This window comes from Triticum aestivum, chromosome 3B (assembly GCF_018294505.1).
Source record: "Triticum aestivum cultivar Chinese Spring chromosome 3B, IWGSC CS RefSeq v2.1, whole genome shotgun sequence".
In the NCBI taxonomy this organism is placed as follows: Eukaryota; Viridiplantae; Streptophyta; class Magnoliopsida; order Poales; family Poaceae; genus Triticum; species Triticum aestivum.
The window spans coordinates 585,448,212-585,452,517 of NC_057801.1; positions in this window are offsets into that span (position 1 = coordinate 585,448,212).

The following is a 4,306-nucleotide window of genomic DNA, read 5'->3' on the forward strand; positions in this document are numbered from 1 at the left end:
TTATGTTAGCACAAAATGATCAAGTTTACATAATAAGCTTATAGTCTTCTTCTTATTCTTCTTCTTTTCCAAAATGACATATGTTAGCTTCATTTTACCTAAGTTGGCTCTAATATGCTAACTTAGAGCTTATATGCTTAGTTTCCTATAGGTTAGCTCCAAAATTACTTATGTTAGCACAAAATGATCAAGTTTACATAATAAGCTTATAGTCTTCTTCTTATTCTTCTTCTTATTCTTCTTCTAGTATTGTTCTAGTGTTCTTCTTCTTCTAGTATTCTTCTAGTCTTTTTCTTCTTCTTCTTCTTCTTCTTCTAACTTCTTGTTTATCATTTTGCAGATTTGATTTAATTCACGAAAGCTTGCATGGATGGAGTGCTTCTTTTCCATTTGTGTTTTTATTTTGTATCAATGTGAAACTTTTTTGAATTGATGGATAACGGTGTTGGATGAACAATGTGAAACTTTTGTAATATGTAACGATGGAACTATGTGTTGGCTATGTATGTATATATGATGAAACTTGTGTGTTGGATATGATTGTTATATGGATGCTTGTCGTATATATATGTGTCGGATATCTCATATGTGAAATAGTGACCTGAGATTAAGAAAAACGAATTTTTTTTCAAAAAAATTGTTACTAATGGCGCACTTCCATGTGGTGCGCCATTAGTATACCAGATACTAATGGCGCACCTGTGGGATACTAATGGCGCACCTGTGGTGCGCCATTACTAAAATATACTAGTGGCGTGGTAATAATGGCGCACCTGTAGTGCGCCATTAGTAGCCAAAACAGGTGCACCATTAGTAGGCCTTTTCCTAGTAGTGAGTGATCCATCAGTGACCCCCACCTTGTCCTTGTTCCCCCTGCTTCATCATCGACGACTCGATCAACATGATCGATGGCCGGAGCCCGACACCTCACATCACATCACGCCCCTTTTTGTTGCTCAACTCTGCAGAGTTACCATCGAGTGCCAAGGGTGGAACCTCATACATCACTCCTGATGAGATCTCTGTAGTGTAGCTATTCGGTCGTGGACATGGAGGGTGGTTCCTCCTTCACCATTCCTGATATGGCTCTGTCGTGCAACACCTCAAGTGTGAACCTCGAGGGTGGTTCTTCTTACGTTCACCTTGATGGTTACATCGAGTGGAATCCACTGGGGGTGATTCATCGGGTTTTCCTCTTGATGTTTGGACACACGGTTACCTTTACTTTACTTGAGACCTTTGGGAAATTCGGGCGGGCCCGGAGAGCACTCGCAAGATAATGACGTGGCACGGTCGGGCATTCTGGGCCCTTGCCGTAAGTCCACGAGACGGGGCGACAGGGTCACCTCTATCGTGAGTCTCTGCTCATCTCCGCAAGCTAATAATACACTATGGTTTGGGTATTTGTTCCGAGTTGGCCTCTGGCCTTTACACACCAACCATCACGCGAGAATAGTTATGGGCCTCGACGTCGTTGTCGGATTTAGGGTTCCGGCAAAACCCTTGAGGTTCGAACACTAGGGTGCGCGCGAAGATTTCCCCCTACCAAATCTCGCCCTCAGCCTCACCGCGATCTCTAAGCTTAGCTCGATGAACTCACAACACAAGAGACACAAGATTTATACTGGTTCGGGCCACCTTTGTTGTGTAATACCCTACTCTAGTGTGGTGGTGGTGGATTGCCTCTTGGGCTAATGATGAATAGTACAAGGGAAGAACAACCTCCTGAGGAGAGGTGTTCTTGTGCTTGGTGGGTGCGAGGATGAACTGGGTTCGTTTCAGTCTCCCTTCTATTGTGGTGGCTAGTCCTATTTATAGAGGCCCTGGTGCTCTCCCGAAATATTGAGCAGGAAGGGATCCAACAATGGCCAATTTGAAAGGGGACAACTAGTACAAGCTATCCTGACTAAAGGTGGTCTTCGCCTGTCAAAGGCACTGGTGGTGATGCCGTCTTGGGCTCCATGATGACCTCTGTCCTGCCGTCCTACTGGTCTTGGTCTTGTTGCACCGATATGGAAACCTTTTGCCTGATGCCTCGGTACTCCGCGCCTGCGCTTGCCCCCTTAGCACCAAAGGGGAAACGAGAACACTACGCGCGCTGGCGCCCACCTAGCCTTGGTCGTCATGGCTTGTGTCACGGAAACTTCACGAGGTACCCCTTGCCTTGAACTCTATCCCCCTCGCGAGCCTGCCTGGTGAGGCCGCTCCTGAGGAGGCCTTGTGTCGCCCGCCTCGCGAAGCTTGGCCCCTCGCAGGGGTCTTGAGTGCCGGCTGACGAAGACGGGCCGTACTGGCCGCTGCTGGAGCCACGCCGTGGGCCGCATGCAGGCAAGTCTGGGTACCCCCGTTCCCAGAACACGGACAGTAGCCCCCGGGCCCAAGGCGTGCTCGGGCTTGGCTTGGCGGCGAAGCTAAAGGACAAGTGCGGAGCACCGTGGGCCCTGACAGCCTGCGGCCTTGGTCGACGCGTGGCGATTGATTGGACGTGGGCATCTCCGCTTCCCCATGCTGCCTCAGCAACCGCTCGACTTGACGAGTCCCTGCTGCATGCAAACGGGGTTATCATTACCTATGATCGTGGAGGTCGACGGTTTGCCTCCCTTGGGCTATAAATGAGGAGGGGTGAGATCCCGTCGCCCATATCTTTCCATTCCGCTCGCTTCTCCTCCCTCGCTCCGTTGCTTGTAGCGTCCCCCATGGTGCCTACGAAGAGGTTTTCGGCCGCGGAGAAGGGGAAGGCTCGCCAGAAAGGGCCTGGCTTTCCTCCGCCAAAGCGCAGACGCGGTCGCCCTCGCAAGCACTCTACGACCCCCGCCGTGGCTCCCCGCGGCCGCGGTGGTGGGCCTTCACGTGGTGGGGGCTGCCTATGTCGAGGCAGCCCGGTTGGTGGAGGAAGGCGTGCTGTGGCCGTGCGGCCTTCCCGGCCACGCTTCCCGGCCACGCTTACACATTAAGAAAGATGACATGATGTAGAGGGATAAACTCATGCAATATGATATAAACCCCATCTTTTTATCCTCAATGGAAACAATACAGTACGTGCCTTGCTGCCCCTGCTGTCACTGGGAAAGGACACCACAAGATTGAACCCAAAGCTAAGCACTTCTCCGATTGCAAGAAAGATCAATCTAGTAGGCCAAACCAAACTGATAATTCGAAGAGACTTGCAAAGATAACTTAATCACACATAACAGAATTCAGAGGATATTCAAATATTTCTCATAGGTAAACTTGATCATAAACCCACAATTCATCGGATCTCGACAAACACACCGCAAGAAGAGTTACATCGAATAGATCTCCAAGAAGATCGAGGAGAACATGGTATTGAGATCCAAAAAGAGAGAAGATGGTGTTGATGTATAACTATGGACCCGAAGGTCTGTGGTAAACTACTCACAACTCATCAGAGGGGCTATGGTGTTGATGTATAAGCCCTCCATGGTCGATTCCCCCTTTGGCGGAGCGCCGGCGAAGGCTCCAAGATGGGATCTCGCAGATACAGAAGGTTACGGTGGTGGAAATAGTTTTTCGTGGTCGCCTTTGATGTTCTCGGGGTACGTGGGTATATATAGGAGGAAGAAGCAGGTCGGTGGATGCCTGAGGGGCCCATGAGATAGGGGGTCACGCCTAGTAGGGGTGGGCGCGCCCTCCACCCTCGTGGCCGCCTCGACTGCTTCTTGACTTGCACTCCAAGTCCTCTGGATCACGTTCGTTCCAAAAATCACGCTCCCGAAGGTTTCATTCCATTTGGACTCCGTTTGATATTCCTTTTCTTCAAAACACTAAAATAGGCAAAAAAACCCTGCAATACGGGCTGGGCCTCCAGTTAGTAGGTTAGTCCCAAAAATGATATAAATGTGTAAAGTAAAGCCCGTAAACATCCAAAACGAGTAATATAATAGCATGGAACAATAAAAAATTATAGATATGTTGGAGACGTATCAAGCATCCCCAAGCTTAGTTCCTACTCGTCCTCGAGTAGGTAAATGATAAAAACAGAATTTTTGATGTGGAATGCTACCTAGCATAATTCTCAATGTAATTTTCTTTATTGTGGCATGAATGTTCAGATCCAAATGATTCAAAATAAAAGTTCATATTGACATAAGAAATAGTAATACTTCAAGCATACTTAATCAAGCAATCATGTCTTCTCAAAATAACATGGCCAAAGAAAGTTATCCTTAGAAAATCATATAGTCTGGCTGTTGCTCTATCTTCATCACACAAAGTATTTAATCATGCACAACCCCGGTGACAAGCCAAGCAATTGTTTCATACTTTAGTAATCTCAAACTTTTTC